The sequence below is a fragment of the Pan troglodytes genome, chromosome 1 (genome assembly GCF_028858775.2).
Source record: "Pan troglodytes isolate AG18354 chromosome 1, NHGRI_mPanTro3-v2.0_pri, whole genome shotgun sequence".
In the NCBI taxonomy this organism is placed as follows: Eukaryota; Metazoa; Chordata; class Mammalia; order Primates; family Hominidae; genus Pan; species Pan troglodytes.
The window spans coordinates 45,932,398-45,953,348 of NC_072398.2; the positions used below are offsets into that span (position 1 = coordinate 45,932,398).

Genomic DNA, 20,951 nt, shown 5'->3' on the forward strand with positions numbered 1-20,951 from the left:
TCCTTCTGCCCCAGGGATGCAGAATCTGCGGCTTTCTCCTGCGTGGTGATGATGCTTAAAGTCTGTCTCGCCCCGGACAACGCTTCTCCTAGATCCTTCACCATCCATCAAAGCCCACCTGCTCTGTGAAGGCTATAGGGGTAGGAAGGGAGACAATTTGCCCAGTGGGAGGAACCAGTTGCCCCTGTCCACCCCATCTAGAAGATAAGGACTAGAAGAGACCTTTGGAATCTCATTTTCTATCCCTTCATTGTCCCAGTGAAGAAATTGAGGACTAGATGACTCCAACACCTTTGGAGCAGTTCCCCTCTCCTACTCTGTGATCATAGGATTCTTGTGTCCCAAACCACCACCACCAAGGGGCCTTGAGAGGTCACCAGTGCACTTGTACCTCTGAAGTTTTCTTAGATACAATCCTCACTCTCTTGCTGAAATTGAAGCCCATTCCCTCCTCTGTACCCTCAGCAGAATGGCCAGGCCTGGTGCAGACACTGGGAGTGAGAAGACCCAAACTCGGGCTGCCAGTCTGCAACTTGCTAGATCAATGTCTCCTCTGTAAAAGAGACCTACTTCAGAGGGGGAGGATCAAATGAGATACTACGTGTGCAAGTACTCTGTAAACACCCGACCAGTATTCCTTTGCCTGAGCTCTGCTTACCCCTCCAAGCTCCCAGACAAATGGCCACCTGGAAAACTCCAGTATCTCTGGATGCTCAGCAAACACAGCCTAAGGGCTATTTAAACATCTTGCTCACATCTTGTTCCTGACCATCTCAATGTGTTCCCCACAGATATGGTGTCCTCTCAGATATGGTGGAAAAAGTTCTGGGCATGAGTCTACGGGGAAAGACCAAAGGAACATCGGTCATTCTGAAGGCTGAGGGATGCTGTCTCAGCAGCCACACAGCGGAGAGTGGGGCCAGATCCCCAGGTGAACCTCAGCAGGGAAAGAGAGCTGCCGCTGCAGAGAGGACGGGGCCAGGTGTCCTGCCTACCCCCACCACCCATCACATCTGCCATTTATACCACATTTATCATTTACAAATCCCTTTCTCAGTCCTGTCTCAGGTAATCATCATAACTGCTGCTGTGGTGAGCACAGCAGATAAGGGAATCCCCATTTCATAAATTAGAAGCTCCACTGGCCTGGGTCTCCTGACTCCAAGCCCAGCTCTTCTTCAGGGTGCCAGGCTGACTGTGGGTTGTTGAGATGCAGATGATTGGCAGGTTGAAAATATCCCTTGCCTAAGAGATTTAAAAGGGGAACTTCAAGACCCTGCCCAAGGAAGGCACCACCCAGAGTCAGTGGGGTGGGCTAGGTGACCTCTGGTGCTGCCGTCCAGCCTATGGATTGGGGGATCTAGCCTGGGACTGACATCAGGGCAGTGATGACCTGTGGAGAGAGGAGAGATAGACAGTGATAGCCCTAGACAGGAGAGAGGGAGGAGACTTCTAGCTACAGAGGTGGGTCCCTCCCCTCTTCTCTCCTCACCCCTCACCCTTCTGACCACCCAGAGCCCCCGGGGTTAAAGCTTTCCTGGGGCTCCTCCAGGACCCAGTCCCAGCAGACCCTGCAGCTTAGGGTATCAGCTCTCATCTGTTTTTCTTGCTATTTTCTCCCTGGTGGGAAAGGGCTGGACCCAAGACCTTGGCTGAGGTGGGGCAGGCTCTCACAGGAAGGGCTGCCTCCCAAGGCCAGGAGAGAAGCTCACCTCTCCTTACGCGTGGGAAAGGAAGCAGAGGCTGCAAGTCCTGGGGCACGCATGGGGTAAGGGTGTGTGGAAGGTGCCTCTGACTCTTGGGAATGCCCCTCCCAAGTCCACAGCATCCCCGAGGGCTGTGCTGGGAGCTAAGCAGGGAGATGCTGCTCTCAGGAGTGTGCAGCTCAGGCAGGCACAAATGGGAGAGCAACAGAACAGAGACGGGAGAACACCAAGAGGGGCCCCGTCCACAGGCCAGCAGGGCAGACAGTACCTTAAAGATAGCCCTGAGGGGGTCGGGCGCGGTGGCTTACGCCTGTAATCCCGGCACTTTGGCAGGCCGAGGCGGGTGGATCACCTGAGGTTGGGAGTTCAAGACCAGCCTGGCCAACATGGTGAAACCCCATCTCTACTAAAAAAAAAATACAAAATTAGTCAGGCGTGGTGGCGCATGCTTGTAATCCCAGCTACTTGGGAGGCTGAGGTAGGAGAATTGCTTGAACCCAGGAGGCGGAGGTTGTGGTGAGCCAAGATCGCGCCATTGCACACCAGCCTAGGCAACAAGAGCGAAAATCTGTCTCAAAAAAAAAAAAAAAATAGCCCTGAGGGAACCAGGGAGAGCCCCACCTCCAGAATCTCCTTCAAAGTGCATAAAATCCCACAAGGAATGAGACGTTCCTTTGGGTTAAGAGTTGCCTTCTCTGTGGGCTATTTATTTATTTAGTTTATTGAGACAGGGGCCCCCCTATGTTGCCCAGGCTGGTCTCGAGCACCTGTGCTCAAGCAATTCTCCCACTTCGACCTCCTGAAGTTCTGGAATTACAGGTATGAGCCACCACGCCCACCTGTGTGTTATTTTTAAAAGCTGAAATAACATGAACGCCATAGTATGAATTAGTTTATTAGTCGGAACTTCTCACTGATGATGATAACATGAAAAGACTGAGTCCCCGGAGCAATGGGCTACAGAGACCCTGAGAGGGAAAGGGATCACTTGAGGAGAGAAATGGAAGAGGGTTCCCATTGAACCTCTCAGTGTTGGCAAGAGCCGGTGGCTGAACAGAAAAGGATTTCATATCATAGCTGCTGCAAGAGTGTCAGTATGGTTTAGAGGTGGAAATGAGGGAATGAAGTCTGCAAATCCTGTGTCCAAATAGGGCAGGGCAGAGAAAGCCATTGGTTCTTCCCTGGACACCCTGGCAGGGCTGCCATAGGAGGGGTGGGAGATTCTGGGGGCTAAGTGAGGAAGGAGTTTGAAAATAATAGTTATCTGATCAATAATAACAACAATAAAAATGCTGGTAAGCGCTAACATTTATTTCTATGTGCTGGGCACTGACTATTTATTTATTTAAGAGATAGGCTCTCACTCTGTCTCCTAGGCTGGAGTGCAGTGGCACAATCACAGTTAACTGTGACCTCGAACTCCTGGGCTCAAGAGATCCTTCCACCTCAGCCTCCTGAGTAGCTGGGACAAGTGTGTGCCACCATGCCCAGCTATTTTTAAGTGTTTTTGTAGAGATGGGGGTCTCACTGTGTTGACCAGGCTGATCTCAAACTCCAGGGCTCAAGTGATCCTCCTGCTTTGGCCTCCCAAAGTGCTGGGATTACAGGCGTGCACCACTGCGCCCAGCCCTGGGCACCAACTTTATAGACATGGTTTTATTGATACTTCAGCGCAACCCTATCACTTAGATACTACAGGTTGAGCATCCCTAATGTGAAAATCCAAAAGCCCAAATGCTCCAAAATTCAACACTACTTGAATGCCAACAAGATGCTCAAAGAAAAATGTTCATTTGAGCATTTCAGATTTCCAGATTAGGGATGCTCAACCAGCGGGTATAATGCAAATATTCCAAAATCTGAAAAAATCCAAAATTGGAAACACTTCTGGTCCCACACATTTTGGATAAGGGATACTCAACCTGTGTCATTATTCTCAATTCCTAATTGCAGTAACTGAGACTTGGAGAGATTAGAAAACATGTCCAAGGCCACTCTGACAGGAAAAAGCAGGAAAAGAATTTCTAAGACTCCAGTATGTCCAAGTGCAAAGCCCATATTGGACCCAGCTCTGCCACTCTGGGAGATGGAGGACACGTGAGGATTGGGGGATGGAAGCTTGGAGCAGGAGAAAGGAGCCATGGCTAGGGCCCAGAAGGCAAGCCTCTCCTGCTCCAGGCAAATCTCCCTGGACTAAGTAGTTGTGAGGATGCCATTGTGCCTTGCCTGGGAGCCTCACTCCTCCTGCAAAGTCTGAGCTCTTTCTGAGCCATCAGAATGACCTGTTCACATGCATGTGTTGCCTAGGTATTTAGTTGCTGTCTTGTTCTTGCTGGGGGCAATCAGGCGGTTGAGACTCACCCTTTCATTTATTAAAGGGGTATTCATTGAGCACCTATCAGGTGCCAGGTTCTAGGTGTTAGGGTTCAGGAATACAGAAGAGAACAGACTCATGAAAATATCATTCTGCAGACAGAGAAACAGGCAATAGATATGCAAACAAATAAACCAGATCATTTTAGAGAGTGAAAAGACCTACCAAGCAAAATAAGAGGATACCCCAGGAGAGAGTGAGTGGGCAGGGCAGCCTCTCTGAGGATGAGACAATGAGCCGAGAGCTAAAGGACCACCAACGAGCCAGCCAGGGAAAGATCTGGGACAGAGCCTTCTAGGCAGAAGGCACCATCGGGGAGAGGTGCTGAGGCAAGAGTGGCAAGAGAGGGCTAGTGTGAAGGAGCCTCAGGGGTGAAGGCCCGAGAGAGGCCGGCTCAGTCAGAGAAGAGACCTAGGGCTGAGAGGGCTGCAGCAAGTGTTCTGGGGTTTATCCTAAGTACAAGGGGAAGTCATTTTAAGCAAAGGAATAATATAATCGAATTGCTGTTTTTAAAAGATAACTCAGGCTGCTGTGTGGAGAATGTGTTGCAGCAGGGAATGATGGAAGGCAAGAAAACCAGCAGGAGGCTATTTTAGCCATCCAGGCAGATGAGGGTGGGATGCTGTAGCTGGCGGCATGGGAATTGAGGAGAAGCATATGGCTTTGAGATGTATTTAGGAACAGGGCCAAAAGGACCTGCTGCTGAGTTTGGATGTTGCTATGGTTTGAATGTGTCCCCCAAAGCTCATGTGTTGGAAACTTAATCCCCAATGCAACAATGTTGAAAGGTGGGACTTTAAGAGGTAATTAGATCCTGAGAGCTCTGCCCTCTTGAATGGATTAATGCCATTAATTGCAGAAGTGGCTTCATTATCACAGGAGTGGAGTCTTTATAAAAGATGAGTTTGGCCACCTTCTTTTCTCTCTCTAGGGAGTGTGCTCTTTGTCCTTCCACCCTTCAGCCATAGGATGAGCCTGAAAAAAAGGCCCTTGTCAGATGCAGACCCTCAATCTTGGACTTCTCAGCTTCCAGAAATGTGAGCTGAGTAAACTTCTTTTCTTTATAAATTACCCAGTTTCAGGCATTCTGTTATAGCAGCACAAAATGGACTAAGACAGAAGATTGGTACCAGAAGTGGGGTTGTTGCTATAACAAATACCTGAAAATGTGGAAGCAGCTTTAGAACTGGGTAACAGGTATAGGCCGGAAGAGTTTGGAGGAGCAGGCTAAAAAATGCCCAGACTGCCGTAAATGGAGCATTAAGGGTAATTCTGGTGAAAGCTCAGAAGACAAGAGCTGTAGGGAGCAACTGAATCTTTTAAGGGATGATTTGAATGGTCGTGATCAGAATGCTAGCAGAAAATTTGGGCAGTAAAGAATTTTGGATGAGGTCTCAGATGGAAACAAGAAACAAGATATTGAAAACTGGAGTAAAGGTCATCCTTGTTATATAGTTGTAAAGAACTTGGTGGAATTGTGTCTGTGTCCCAGGACTTTGTGGAAGGCAGAACTTTAGAGCAACTAACTGGGATATCTAGCAGAAGAAATATCCAAACAACAAAACATTCAAGGTGCTATATGGTTTCTTTTTGCCATTTATAGCAAAGTGAAGGAAGACAGGGATGATTTAAAAATGAAACTTATCATTGAAAGGGAAGCAGAATGGAAAGATTTGGAAAACTCTCAGCCTGGCCATGTAAAGAATTAAAAAGTGTGTTCAGGAGAGAATACTAAGGATGTGGCCAAAACACCATTTGCTAAAGAGAATAATATGGATAGAAGGAAGCCAGGTTCTATTCATCAGGATGATGGGAGAATGACTACACAGGTATTTCAGAGATCTTCAAGGCAGCTGAGGACCTTTAGAGCAAGGTTTCCAGAGACACCAGGCAGGACCTCGGCGTTTGCTGCCCAGGGCCACCTCAGGCCTCTGCTGCCCAGGGCCACCTCAGGACTCTGCTCCTTGGCAGCCCCAGCCATGGCTCAAGCAGGCCCAGATGTAGCTTGTGCTGCTGCTCCAGAGAGCACAAGTAGTAGGTAGGTCTTGGCAGTGTCCACATGGTGCTGATTCTGCAGGTGCACAGAGTGTGGAAGCCATGGGGTCATGCCAGCCTCCAGTTAGATTTCAAAGGATATCATGGACAGCCTGGAAGCCCAGGCAGAAACTTGTCACAGGGACAGAGCCACCACAGAGATCCCTCACCAGGGCAATGCCTCCTGGAGCCATGGGAGTGAGGCCACTGCCCAGACGCCAGCACTGTAGGACCACCAGCATGCAACTCCAGTATGGGAGAGCTGCAGGCATGAGACTCCAATCCACGAGAGCTGCTTCATGGGCTGAGCCCAGTAGAGCCAATATGTCCAGGAGGTGGTACATGGAGTAAAAGGCTATTCTGGAATCTTAAGATTTAATGTTGTCTGGCTTGTTGGGGTTTGGACTTACTTGGATCCTGTTACTGCTTTCTTCTTGCCTGTTTCTCCCCTTTGGAATGGGGAACCTATCCTATTCCTGTCCCACCATTGTATTTTGGAAGCATGTAACTTGTTTTGATTTCATAGGCTCACAACCGGAAGGAAATTTGCCTTAGGATGAATCCTGCCTTGAGCCTCACCCATATCTGATTTAGATGAGACTCTGGACTTAGGACTTTTGAGTTGATGCTGGAACTAGTTAAGACTTTGGGGGCTACTGGGATGGAATAAATGTATTTTGCATGCGAGAAGGACATGAATTTTGAAGGCCAGGGCAGGATGCCATGGTTTGAATGTGTCCCTCAAAGCTCATATATTGGAAACAATCCCCATTGCAACAGTGTAGAGAGGTGGGACCTTTAAGAGGTAATTAGGTCATGAGGCTCTGCCCATATGAATAGATTAATGCCAATACTGCAGGATTAGTTTCGTTACCACAGAAGTGGGGTCCTTCTGAAGGATGCGTTCAGCTCCTGTCTGTGTGATGCCTTCCACATGGTATGAGGCAGCAACAAGGTCCTTATCAGACATGGCCCTCTAATCTTAGACTTCCCAGCCTCCAGAACTGTGAGCCAAATAAATTTCTGTTCATTATGAATTACCTAGTCTGTGCTATTCTATTATAGCAGCAGAAAATGAAGTAAGACAGATGTCCAGGTGAGAGAAAGAGTCAACAAGATGACTCTGTCTGGTTTTTATCCTGACCACTGAGCAGAGGGCACTGTCACTCCCCCAGTCTCCTTGACCCTTCTTTCCCTGAAGGGCCCATCCCCTTACCTTGAACTCCACTTCACTCTCCCTGAACTCCACTCTACTATCACCATGCTAGTGGACACTCCTTTGTTTACATACCTGGGGCACTCTCCTACCTCAGGGGCTTTGCACTTCCTGTTCATTTCCTGAAATGTCTGGGAAGGTTCATTCTCCGTTCATTCAGGTCTCCACTCAGATGTCAGGTCCTAAGGGAAGATTCCTGACTTTCCTGAAAAATAGTCTCTATCACTGTCTCCTCTTGCCATATTTAATTTTCCTGATAGCATTTCCTGACCCTCTCCCTCCTCTCTCTCTCACACACTCTCTCTTCCCCCCTATCTAACTATCTATCTATCTATACATTTATTATTAGTTTCTCTCCAGTGCTCCAGTAGAATGTAAGCCCCAGTAGGACAGAACCTTTGGCATGTTAACCACTGCATCCCCAGTACCTATATCAGTGCTCAATAACTATTTGTTGAATGAATGAATAAATACATGTAAAAATGGATTAATGAAACCATACATCCACTTATTCAGAAATGATTGCTCAAGGACCTGCAACGTGAGCACATCTCAGGGAACAAGAGATAAGGATTAAATGGTAGGTGCTCAATTAGAGACAGTCAGATTAGAAAGGCATGACCCTAGCCCTGAAGGCAATTACAATGCCCTGGATGAGGAAAATCATTCCCTGGTTTATTCCCTGCTGTGCTGGGAGCTGTAGGGGATCCACTGCTGAATCAGACAACTCCTGGTCCCCTAACTAGGTCCTGCGACATAAGGCCGCTATGACAAGGGCCTCTTATGAAATGTATGAGAAACTGCCACCAGGCCACCAGCCAGCCACCAACATGTCCATAGTGGCTTGGAGTCCCAGCATTGCCCTGCACACTGTGAGACCAGCAGAGGCTTCCCTGGCCAGAACTCACCTCCCCAGAGTCTCTTAGCCTGCATCCCAGAAAAGCAAGTCTTCATCTCATGCTAATTCCCAGCAGTCGTCATGAGAATGCCCAAGTTCCTCATTGGTCCTTTGCCTCATGAATCGTCCTTTTCAGGGATGAGATCACTTCTAGTTGGAGACCCGACTGTGCACAGAGGGGTGGCCTCTCCTTGTCTACACCCTTAGAGGGCACTCCTTCTGGATGCCATTGGGGACTGATAGTTAGGTTGACTCAGAGAACATAAACGATAAGCCACTTTAGAAAAGGAAGAGCTGTCTGGGCAAGGTGGCTCATGCCTGTAATCCCAGCACTTTGGGAGACCAAGGCAGGTGGATCACTTGAGGTCAGGAGTTCGAGACCACCCTGGCCAACATGGTGAAACCCCATCTCTACTAAAAATACAAAAACTGGCTGGGTGTGATGGCGGGTACCCACAGTCCCAGCTACTCAGGAGGCTGAGGCAGGAGAATCGCTTGAACCTGGGAGGTGGAGGTTGCAGTGAGCCATGCCACTGAACTCCAGCCTGGGTGACAGAGCGAGACTCTGTCTCAAAATAACAATAATAATAATAATGAATAGGAAGAGCCCAGATGCCATCAGATGGTGAACACACCATGGGACCAACCAGCGAAGACACATCTGACAGAGAAAAAAGAAGGAAGAGGGGGTGGGCATAGACGTCCTACATAATTCTCTTTGGTGAATGCAGAACAGCCAAACTGAGAAAGGTGCAAAGAAGCCAGCCACCACTGCAGGGATGAGACTGGAGTGTGCTGGTTCTGAAGCTGTCTGTCCTTGGCTTTCTCTCCTGGCCCTGCCCTGTTTTGTATCACCATGGGGCTGACCCTGGCAGGCTGCATTTCCCAAGCCCTGGGGCTATCCGGGTCCATGGGAAATACTGCAGTGCTGGAGCAATGGGGATAGGGCGGTGGTGGGGAGCTGTCTACCTCCCTGTCCCAGCTGTGTACTAGGCAGTGGTTATGACTCCTCCACGGCTCCAACACACACCAGACAAGCCCACCACGGGTGCAGCTTCTACCAGCCAACTGCAGCCCCTGGGGTCCGGGATCACCGCCTCCTCACTTTGTCCTTCTGCCTTGGGGTAGCTTCCTGTTGTTACTCATCTCTGGGTTACTTCACTCTCCCTGTTTGTGTCTCGGCTGCTTCATCACCAATTCCTGGTATAAGGCCCTCGGCTGTAAACACCTAAAATGATTTTTGTGTTCCTGGTTAGACTCAGACGGTTCAAGAGTAAAGCTGCATCAGGAAGAACTGAGCTCAGTCATCCCTAAGAACCCCCTGCCAGAGGTATAGGTACGAGTGAGCCACCCAACTCTTACAAACACCTTCACTCAGAGGCAAGAGAACCCACAAGTGGGTTTGGAAAATGCTAAGCATGGCTTGCCTGAGGGCAGGATGACACAGTGTCCTGTCAACTGCTGAGACCGGAGCAGGGTCCTCAGGCCTGGCCGTCCCTGTTTCTCATCACCTGCTCCTCATGGAAGCACTGGACATGGGAGCAGGGAGGTGGAGGGCCGGGGGGTGGCAGAGGTCCACGTCTTTCCACCATCCTGCAGTTTGGATAGTCAGGGACTGAATCCTCCCTCTTCCGTTCCCTCACTCTTGGCTGGGAGGGAGTGACAGTTCATAGCTCTGGTCCCCTCCTTCCCGCCTCCTCTCTTATCAAGGATCTCAGCCACTTGTAACTGGAAACTTGGATCTCAAGAGCAGGAAAGTAAGGCTTTCAGACTATTAAACTACTTCCTGTGGAGAAATTCTTCCTCCCCAAGGAGAACAGGAAACCAGATATAATCAAAGGTGCTGGGCACACTCCAGGGGCCAAATATTTAACAGTAACATTGCCCAGGGGAGTCTGCTTCAGGGGCCCTGGGGAGGGGGCAGGATGTCGGGCCTAAGAATCCTGCCTTGAATCCCACTGTGAGGGGCTCTGTGGCATCACTCACCATCTAGAACATCAGTGCCCACCAATCCCCAAAAGGAGACTCGGGCTGACACCCCAGGGCCAGTCTGCAGGGCTACAGGGAGGAGGGCAGACACTCTGTGTCTTGAAAGAAAAGAGCTGGATAAATTGATTAGGTCATTAGTGTAATGGGCCTTGGAAATCACTCCTGGTCACTTGCTGAGGACAAATAACTCCACAGCCTGGTGGGGAAAATAATGAGGTTCCTGTGTGTGACTCAGTAACACCCTCTATTCTGGCAACCTCCCCCACCGTCTGTCCTTCGGATTCAAGGCCCCTTTCTGAGCGCTGGACGTGAGCAGAATAAACATAGATCCCACCATGAAGGAACTCTCAGTCCACAGGAGAGGCCCAGCACCTGAGCAAAGGGATCCCCAGTGTGATGAGAGCGGCATGTGCTGCAAAGCACAGGGCAGAGCTCCCTGCCAGCTCCCCCACTCAAAGGTTTCATGCATGACTGACAGCACAAGCTCCCCCCAGACCTGTGTGCCTGCGGAGAGCTCTTTTCTCTCTCTCTGGGTGGGCGTTCTCATCCCAACAAACAGAAGTTTGGATTTGCTCAGTGGTTCTGATCCGGAGGGGGCTTCAGAGGGTGGGGTGCAAAGTGGGAGGCTTTCAGATTTGGAGGAGGCATGTTTTCAAAGTATATTTGCCTCTGAACCTCATCCCTTTCTCCCAGTCCAGGGCATATCCTATGGAATGTTTTTCCGCAGCCAGAAGGCCAAGGTATCACACTTTGAGACAATGCCCTGGGCGATTTCACAATACAGCCACCTCCTCCCCTCCCAAAGTCAAGCACAGCACCCACATCCCCGTGAGGCGGTGGTCCTCAAGGACGAGGGTGTCTGACCTGGACAGTAAATGCAGGAAAACTGGACCCAGACCTTGGCATTCTCAGCTCTTTCTGCACTGAGATTTGATTCTCTCCATCTCTCCAAGGAAGACCGGGATGGCAAAAGGAGCAAGGCCAATTAGCCCCACCTGCTATGGGTGACTGTTTCTGACTCATCCCGTGGGACAGGAAAAAACCATCCCATCTGCATTCAGACTTAATGACCTGTGAGTAGCTGCTGCAGGGAGGCCTCACTGGGATGGCCAGGGTGCTAAAAGGGGCAAAATTCCTTTTCCAGTGAAGTGGAAAGGTCCGCCATGGTGGGAAGGGAGCTGATGGCTTTATGTGGCTTCCCATAGGCCTCTCTGGTCTTTGCAGTCTGTGGCCTCTTAGGAGAACAGCAGAGAATCCGCCAGCCCAGCTGGCACATGGGGAGGGCCCAGGCAGGAGGGAGCCAGGAAGCAGCAGAATTCTGCAGGCTCAGGAGAGCAGAGGGGGCCCATGCTGGACCCCCAAAGAAGGGCAGTCCTCCCTTGGAATACCTCATTGTGGTGGGAAATGGGAGACCCCCATTCTGGTCCAGGCTGTGCCAGGAGTGAGCTGGCCTTCGGGGAGACCCTTTCCTTTTTGGGGCCTCTATGTCCTTGTCTGGATGATGAGGGATTGAATGAGATCTTTTCTGGGCTCTAGCAGGTCACGGTTCCCTTCTTCTGGAATGTGTCAAATCATCTTCTATAGAGAGCTGAGCTCAGCGCTAGCAGAAAGGAGGGAGGGGCACTGAACACCCAACTCCTTGTGGGGAGGAGGAGCCCAGGGGCAGTGGTGAGGGGCACCCATACATCCCCGGAAGGGAGTCCCTTCTGAAAGGATTCCATGCTGTAGCTCTGTGCCCTGTGGAGAGGAAGATGGGGGGCAAGATGGAATGTAAAGAGAAATAAATATTTATTAAGTATAAGAATAAATGAATGAATGAATGAATGAATGAATGCATGCATGAAGTGTGCTGTGGGGTAAGATCCGAGTTCAAACTGTGACTCCACCATTAACAGCTTGTGGCCTGGAGCAAGTAACAATTCCTTGAGCCTTGGTTTTGTCCTGGGCACAATGGGAGGAGAAGGTTGGCTTGGCAGGCCCCCTGTGAGGATGAGGCTGGCGCAGTAACTTATCTGGGCACTCAATGAACAGTAGCACCAGGTGCCCATTGCTATCTCCACCAGGAGCACACCCCTGATTCTACTGGAATACACAATCGACCCTTGAAGAGATACAAAACAGGTTGCAAGGACATAGATAAACAAAAAATTACTTCTGTTTCACTTTGGAAGGCCAGTCACATGGTTTCCATATCTATTTCACAGCCAGCTCTCCTACCTAATTCAACCTTCGTACAGAACGGGTCTGTGTTCCCTGATCTATCTGATGAAAGTGTCTGAGTCTGGGGTGGGGGTTTGGGAACCTGCTCAGCCCAGCACTAAACCCTACACAGGGTCCTGGAGAAGTCACGCTCCCTGGAGAACCCCAGTAAAGCTCCATTGGGGAAGTGGCCAGGGAGGATACTGGAGATATGGGAGGTGGACTCAGGGTGAGCCCACGCCTTTCCTCCCACCTCCCTTCAGAGTATCTCTTGGCTTGCCTGGAACCCTGAACGCTTGCAGGGTACAGGGCATCTGCCTGAAGGCCTGTTTCCACCAAGGGACTGTAAATCTGACCCCCACTGGAGAGATCCCATGCAGACTCGAGATCAGCCCAAAGGCACCAGCTGGGGTTGGGACCTAGAAAGCAGGTTGGATGCCTGCTGACAGCCTGGAGTGACAAGAGGAGGTGCCTCTTGAGCCAGGGAGATTGGGATGCTGTGCTCTGAGGAGGCAGCTGCTCTCACTGAGCTTGGGCTGTCAGGGCCCCCTAAAGCTCACAGCACCTAGCCCCTGCCCTGGAAAAGATTCAACAGACAGCAGATAGGGGGAGGACAGAGAGGACAGGAAGAGCTCACCACCTTGGAAATCTTTCCAAAGAAAGAGTCCACCCCCACACTCAGCTCCGCATTCCATAGCTTGTGCTTCCACATTAGAAAGTCCTTCCCAGAGTCTAACTTCAGTTCTTCCCGCTGCATCAGAACTCAAGGAGACACCACTTTTGGGACCTGGAAGAAGTACAGTCATATTCTCCCCGATCCTGGCCTTTCTCCCCACCTTGCAACCAGGCCAAGGGGTGTAGAGCCCAAATAACAGCAGGAAGGACCCCAGGACCCAGCAGTTTTCCATTGACCCTCCGTGGTATCTCCTGATGCTCTCTTTGCCCTGTGTCCCTCCACATAAGCACTCACCAAGCCCACAATGTACAGAGTCCCTACAGAAGCCACAGGCCGGGCCCAATCCAGGAACCAGTCCTCCCCAGCCAGCAGCCACCCAGGCCAGGGCAGAGCACACAGAAGAGTTTAGCATCAGCTGCAGCCCTCCTGCTCCACTGCATGTGCTCAGGGGCTTCTGCCCCAGCTCCAGGGATGGCTTTGTGGAGGAGGGGCCCAGACATACAGATGCAGTGGGAGGTGGGGAGCACCCAGGCTCACCCAGTGGGTGCAGGTGAGCCAGAGATCCCCCTCCCCAGAACAACATGCAGCAGGAAGTGGGAATGTGAGGTCTCCTAGATCATCTGGGGGCTGGCTGCCTTCCCTTCCCTTCCCCATGTGGGATAATCAGAAAAATTCTTTATTTTTCTCTCAGAGCACATAACTGCAAGTACCTGAAGGGCGAAGATGAAGTCTGGTTCAAAATCATCTTCCTAGCACCTACCACAGGACCTGGCACACAGTAAGCACTCAATAATATTTGGGGAAGGAAATGAAATCATATAAAATGCTCGATTAAAACCAGAGAGGCAGAAAAAGAGAAGCAAAAAAAAAGAAAACAAATATAATGACTAGAAAACAGTTATAAACATGGCAGAGATTAAGCCAACTATTGGAATAATCACCTTAAATGTGAAGAAAGTAGGAGAAACTGGTAAGAGGAAGCCATTCTGAGCCTTATTGCTCATCTCAACAACAACATCCCCCCTGGCAGGCAGCAGAGCTCTGCTCCCCACAGTCACAGCTGAGGGGCCTTCTACAGAATGCTCAGGGTCTCCACTCGAAGGTCCCGCCTCAACCACTCAGCCCCGATATCTCAAGCCACTTTATTAGGTGGTTCTCGCAGGAGTCTAACACACTTCCTCCCACTGCAAGACCAGCCCCTCTCCTCAACTCCCGGCCTGGGTGGAGGTGGGGAACAGCCTGTCCTCCTCCTCCTCTGGGAGCTGGTCTGTGCCCCTGTCATTTGCACGGGTAAAACAGAGCAGCATGTTAGCTGCTGGCAGTATCCCAGGCCAGAAGCCTGCCAGGCAGCTTCTCTGAGGGTTGATCAATAAACTCAATTTCCGTCATTTCTTCCACTTCTGCAAAGTCCTATAAATCACTCCGCTCTGCCACAACCCTGGATGGGGGAAACTCATGATGTGTGTGGGGGAGGAAGAAGCTTATCAAATCAAAGCCTTTTTTTTCCATCCACCATTCATGGAAACTTCCAGGTGCTGTGCTCAGAGCTGGAAAAAGAAAATGCAGGCCGGGTGCAGTAGCTCACGCCTGTAATCTCAGCACTTTGGGAGGCTGAGGAGGGTGGATCACCTGAGGTCAAGAGTTCGCGACCAGCCTGGGTAACATGGTGAAACCCTGTCTCTACTAAAAATACAAATATTAGCCAGGCTTGGTGGCATGCACCTGTAGTCCCAGCTACTCATGAGGCTGAGGCAGGAGAATCGCTTGAACCCGGGCGGCAGAGGTTGCAGTGAGCCGAAATCATGCCATTGCACTCCAGCTGGGGCAACGGAGCAAAAACTCCATCTAAAAAAAAAAAAAAATGCAGAGAGACAGTAGTAATGGGCCTTGGGGAACGCCACCAGGCAAGAATCGGGTAGGACATGCACTGCAGCCAGGAGAGGGGTGGACACATGAGCAGTGGCACAGAGGGCACGTGGGGGAACAGGCATAGAGTGGCTTCCTTCACCCAGTTGATAGAAACACTGACAGTCTGGGACATTTGGAGGGTCCGACCCCAGGGCCTCCAACTTCCAATTCCACAAACGCCTGACCAACCACACTGCTCTCTCCCCTCCCAACCTCAGCTGGTGCCCACTGTCTCCAATAGAGCACACTGGCTGGCTAGGGGGGCCAAGGCTCAGGGTGACAAAACACTGTGACAGGCAAAACATTGTGACAGCATTAGAGGACCTGGATTGGAATCAGACTCAGACCTGCTGTTAGCGAATCACATCACCTCTCAGAACATTAGGCTCCTCATCCATAAGATGGAGCCGATGTCTGCTCCGCCCGTGATGTTGGAGCTACCATTTAGCATTGAGCTTTCACATACAGCCCTCCTCTGCTCTTCATCCTAGGAGGAAGGGATCCATCTCCACAGGTGAGACTGGGCAACTTGCCCAAGGTCATACAGCTAGTGGCCAGAATTGTCATTGCAACCTAGGCCAGCTGCCTCCAAAGCATGTATTTGTGTTGTTTGTTTTTTGAGACAGGGTCTCATTGTCACCCAGGCTTGAGTGCAGTTGTGCGGGATCTCAGCTCACAGCAACCTCTGCCACCCCAGTTCAAGTGATTCTCCTGCCTCAGCCTCCCGAGTAGCTGGGACTACAGGCACCCGCCACCACGCCTGGCTAATTTTTGTATTTTTAGTAGAGACGGGGTTTCATCATGTTGGCCAGGCTGGTCTTAGACTCCTGACCTCAAATGATCCGCTTCCCTCGGCCTCCCAAAGTGCTGGGATTATAGGCATGAGCTACCATGCCTTTTGTTTGCTTATTTCATGGAATTTTATTTCTTTTTACTGAAAAACATTAATTGTATATATTTATGGGGTACAACGTAATGTTTCAAAACATTTATACATTGTGGAGTGAGCAAATCCAGCTTTCTAAATTACTATAAGAGTAGATTTTAAAGTTAATGTTTTGTATTTCATGCACTGCCATTCCCATGAGGCTGTGAAGAAACTGAGGACAGGGACTGTGGTTTTATATTCCCCAGTATCCTTCATTGTCTGAGCTTCTCAAACTGTAATGTGCATGTGCATATGAATCGTCTGGGGTCCTTTTAAAATGCAGATGATGAGTCAGACAATCTGGGCTGGGGACTGAGACTCTGCATTTCTAACAAGCTCCCAGGAGATGCCAAGGCTGCTGGTCCCTGACCACGCTTTGAGTAGCAAGGCCCAGTGGCACTCGGCCCAATATCGGGCACAAAAGGAGCTCTCTCCAACCTTGTTTGGGGAAGAGAGTGATTGAGGAAGCCCAGAAAAAGAAAGGCATTGTTTTGGATCATGAAGGAAATAGGAACACAAATCCCTGCAGGGTCCGTCACAGATTCGCCAGAGTGACCAGTTTCTCTTAATGGATAGCCACCTCCCCCGATACGAGGAAAAAAAAGGCCAGGAACCAGGATGGGAGAAGAGAGGGCAAAGAGGCTCCCTGCCTCAGCAAAATGATAGCGGTCCATCACAACACCCCTGGCAGAGCACTTCCAAACCAACGAAACCAACGATCCTACCCAATGCACACCCCAGCTTGTGAGCGAAGAAGAGCAGGTTCTGTGGTTGCCACTTTACAGGTGGGAAAATTGAGGCCCAGGAAGGTTCAGTGCCTGCCTACGGCTACAACTTGGATGGTTAGTATTTAAGCTGAGACTGAACCCAGTCTCCTCTGCCTCTGGGCCTGGTGCTCTTTGCGTGAAGCACTCTACCTATGGAATGGTGGCAGAGAGGGTCTCCCTGGGCCCTTCATCATGCCTCACTCCTGGGGCCTACTGGGCTGCTTCTCCAGCCCATCTCCACCATTCTCACCTCTGTGGACCATGTGGGATTACTTCTGCTGCCATGATGCTAGCAACACCTCCTGAGGTAGCTCCCCTGCACATGTGATTGAGGCAGCAGACTCAGGCCGAGAGAAAGCCGTCAGGACCAACAGGAACCCAGGCAGCAGGCCAGACCGGGCCTGGCTCGTGCCCACAGCACTCTCCATCTCAGAAATCTCAGACCTCTTAGCTTGGCCAGTGCTGATTTCTCTGTTATCTGCAAGATCTTGTATTCTCTCTCTTTCTCTTTTTTTTTTTTTTTTTTTTTTGAGACAGGCTCTCATTCTGTCACCCAGCCTGGAATGCAGTGGCACTCATGGCCCACCGTAGCCTCAACCTCCCAGGCTCAGGCGATCCTCCTGCCTCACTTTCTCAAGTAGCTGGGACCACAGGATCACACCACCACATCTGGCTAATTTTTAAAATTATTTTTAGAGACAGGGACTCCCTATGTTGCCCAAGTGGTCTCAAACTCCTGGGTTCAGGCAATCCTCCCAGCTTGGCCTCCGAAAGTATTGGTATTACAGGCATGAGCCACCATGCCTGGCCAAGATCTTATATTCTGTCTTGCCCTCAGCCTAGAAACTCCCTGAAGGCAGTGGTGAAGGGAAGTAAAGTGATGTTGATACCAGCCTTGCAAGACTAAATAAAATTAAATCTGCTACCAAAGAAGTCACGCAGTGCCACCCCTGACATTGAGGAGATGCCCAACATGTAGGCCCCTCCCCCGCCCCTGACATTGAGGAGATGCCCAACATGTAGGCACCCCTCCCCCACCAGACTGCAAGTCTTCCTTCCTTGAGAACTTCTAGTGCCAGGCAGCCCCTGGGCTCCCAGAGGAGCTGGAAGGAGGAAGGGAGGTGCCCATCTGACATTTCAGAGGCAGATGCCCCGGGCACCATACCCAGAGCAGTGGCAGAACACACTCTGACCTGAGTGCAGGGCTTTATACACCTCCCAGCCCTGCCACAGCCACTTCACCAAGGCCGGGCTTGCCAAATTCAGGCCTTGGCAGGCTTGTAAAGGAACTCCTCAGGCCACACTGTCCACCCCAACCGCAACAGAGACAGACAGACACACCTGCCACTATCCATCCATCCTCCTCCCTCCCACCAAACAGCAGGAAAAGAGGAATGAGCCCCTGAAACTGGAGAGAGATGGTGGTTACACATTGGTTCTCCCCACAGTCCTGTGAGGCATATAATATTAGTTCCACTTCACCGAGGTAGAAGCCCAGGCTCAGAGAGAACAGCCACGGGCACACAGCAAGCAGGTGGCAGAGCTGGGACTGGGAGACTGGCTCAGCCAGCCAGACTCCAAAGCCCAAGCTGTGTTGTGTCCCTCCAGGCTGCATTCAGGATTCTGTGCCTCTTAGCGCCCCTTCCCTTCTGTCAGCCCCTGCACACACCACTCACTGGATCCTTACAGGCGGCCGGACCTGCCTCAGCAACCCTGAGAAGTCAGGCTGGGCTGCCATTCCCATTTACTAACAAGGGTGCAGGTCAGCAGGGAAGGTGGCCTCCAAGTGGGCACCATGGCAGCCCAGGCCCAGAGTTCAGGCATCCTGTTTCCCAGCCCCAAGTCTCCCCTGTGCTGGGCAGATTGGGGGATCACTTCACTCCACCTGGACTCAACACTCACTTTTCTCATCCCCTGGCCAGTCTCTTCTTAACCTCTCTAGGCCTTGGAGTTGTGGAGAATGATAAAAGAAAGGGATTTGACATCAAGGCCACCTCTTATACACATTGGTTTATAAGTCTGGTGGGGGGTGAGGGGCTCTCCTGTCCTTGATTCTCCTCCTTTGAACATTTTTTCTTCCCGCCTTGACTGTGGACTGAATTCAAACTCCTGGGCACATAAGGTAGGGAGCCATGCCTTGGGGATGGCGGGGAGGGAACCCACAGCAGTTGAATTGCACGCTGGCACTGGGCTTGAACCGTTGAGGATGAGGTGGCTCTGGGGCCTCTGCACAGGAGGTGAGTGTGAGTCGGTGTCTCTCCCACAGCTGAAGTCTGCACAGACAGGGAGGGGACATTCTCCAGGCCCTACTCTTCCTGTCAGGGCACCCCCTCCACAGGCACACTCAGAGCCAACTCACCCCTGAACAATGAAGCCATTCTCCCTCCTGTTCCAAGAGCACTGCCTCACAGACAGCTCCGCCGTGGGGACTGGAATGGCGCCCATCCTATAAACTGAGACCCGCAGAGGTAAGTGATTTCCTCAAGGTCACCCAGCAGCAAGCACTGGAGTCAAGGCTCAAGTACAGATCTTTTCATTCATGCATTCAATTATTCATTCAACAATTCTGGCTATACTTAGCTGTGTGGCTGTTACCTAGTAGTTTAATTTCTCTGAGCCTCGGCTCCCTCATGTGGAAAATGGGGATATATTATTTAATTTATTAGTATAAAATACTATTAGGACCTCTTCATAAAATTGCACAAGGATTTCAGCAAGATAATCCACATAAAGTATTTAGCACAGGGCCTAGCAATCCTAAGCACACAAGCGTCACTACTATTACCATTCATTCAGTGATTCATTAACACTGAAACAGCAGAAACTATCCACCACTGTGGATATAGAGATGAATAGGCTTGGACCCCACTTTCAAATTGCTCACAGGCCAGTGCAATTTGATAAGGGTTATGTTAAAGGGGAACACAGGGAGCTGTGGGAACATGCAGGCAAAACAAGGAAGGCTTCCTGGGGGAGGTGTCATCTGAGCTGTGTGTTACAGACTAAGTAGAAATTAGACAAGAGAAGGGAACAGCTGTGTGTGTGTGTGTGTGTGTGTGTGTGTGTGTGTGTGTGTGTGTGTGTAAGAGGTAGTCTTGATGTCAAATCCCTTTCTTTTATCATTTTCCGTAACTCCTAGACAGGTTAAGAAGAGACTGACCGGGAGACAAGGAAAGTGAGTGTTGAGTACAGGTGGAAGGAGGTATGGCACTGTGCTTCCAAGCCAGGGAGGTGGCCTCGTGCTGTGTGCCTGGGTGTGGGCCAGGCCTGCTCAGGCCTCCTGCCACCGTGGCCGTTGGAAACGTGTCTGTCTCCACACTGACTGTGGATCTATGCCCTTGAGGACAGACTTATGCCGTCAGAAAACACTTGTTGACTTGAACATGTGAACTTCGTTCTACATCAAGAAGGATTAATGGGTGGGGCACAAACAGGAAACAGATTAGTTTGGCTCAGACTTTTGTCTGGACCATGGAGAATGAGGGACTGGGGGCAGGGGCTGCATGGAAGTGAGCAAGCAGAATTGAAGGAAAGGTCTGGAAGCCAAGAATATTATTTTTTGACTTACAAATAAAGATTAAAAAGCTATAACCCCCTGCACACACATACATACAGACACACAGGTGTGCATATGTGAATACGCATACCCCACTAAGAACCTGAAGCCACTGTGGTGGTGGAGGGGGGTGCTTCATGCCTTCACACCTGACTGTGTCACCCAAATTTCATGTGTTGAAAACTTAATCCCCAAATTCTTATGCTGATGGCATTTGGAGGTGGGATCTTTGGGAGGTAATTAGGATTAGATAAGGTCATCAAGGTAGGGGTCACCCCAATGGAACTGGTGGCTTTATAAGAAGAGGACAAGAGATCTGAGCTGGCATGTTCTTGCCCTCTCACCATGTGATGCCCTCCACCGTGATGCAGCAAGGAGGCCCTCATCAGACCCCAGCACCGTGCTCTTGGACTTCCCAGCCTCCAGAACCATGAGCCAAATAAACTTTCTTTCTTTGTAAATCACTCAGTCTGTAGTATTCTGTTACAGCAACAGAAAACAGACTAAGACAACACCCCTCATTCTAAGTTGTTATTAGCCCCTGGGACCTGACACAGCCACTCTGAATGTTGTTTGCATCATTGTCATCCAGGCCACTCTATCAGCTCTCCCAGTTATGGCCCCAGGGGACCATAATGGTGGGTGGGGGTGTTGTGTTTACAGAGAACAGGGCATTGCAGCAGGTGTGTGTGCTGGGCAC

At 50.5% G+C, this 20,951-nt stretch overlaps 1 protein-coding gene and 1 long non-coding RNA gene across 6 annotated transcripts in view; one reads left to right on the forward strand and one right to left on the reverse strand.

Moving 5' to 3' along the window:
* ADORA1 (adenosine A1 receptor) overlaps window positions 1-20,951 on the reverse strand; it is a 40,077-nt gene that overhangs the window by 3,536 nt on the left and 15,590 nt on the right. Inside the window, exon 1 of one of the 5 annotated variants that reach the window (XM_054657864.1) lies at window positions 13,057-13,132. The exons of the other annotated variants lie outside the window; for them this stretch is intronic. The gene's annotated coding sequence lies outside the window, so the exon portion shown is untranslated. Of the gene's footprint in view, window positions 1-13,056; window positions 13,133-20,951 lie in introns of those variants that run through there. 5 annotated transcript variants of the gene reach the window in all.
* On the forward strand, window positions 15,220-20,714 carry LOC134808331 (uncharacterized). The gene is made up of 3 exons (XR_010151065.1): window positions 15,220-15,514; window positions 16,458-19,163; window positions 19,835-20,714. It is a non-coding gene; the product is annotated as an uncharacterized LOC134808331 (long non-coding RNA).